Here is a 235-nt window from a genome sequence, read left to right as displayed (position 1 = left end):
CTCAGGCCCCTGACTCTTCCGCTTCACAGCTAAGAAATCAGGTGTGCCCCCAACAGCTTGCCCATGGTCAGTGCCCCAGCTCTGCCCTTCTGTGCCCCTTCCATGCCCCACGCCCCACGCCCCACGATCCGCCCTCCTAGCATGGGCTGCCAGCAGAGAAAATGAACGTCTTTGGACCAATGAAAAAAGGAAAAGAAGACCACTCGCCATGGTTCTTTGGGATGGAAACCAAGCC

The sequence above is a fragment of the Delphinus delphis genome, chromosome 6 (assembly GCF_949987515.2).
Source record: "Delphinus delphis chromosome 6, mDelDel1.2, whole genome shotgun sequence".
Lineage (NCBI taxonomy): Eukaryota > Metazoa > Chordata > Mammalia > Artiodactyla > Delphinidae > Delphinus > Delphinus delphis.
The sequence above is the reverse complement of the archived record's forward strand: the minus strand, read 5'-3'. Positions refer to the sequence as shown.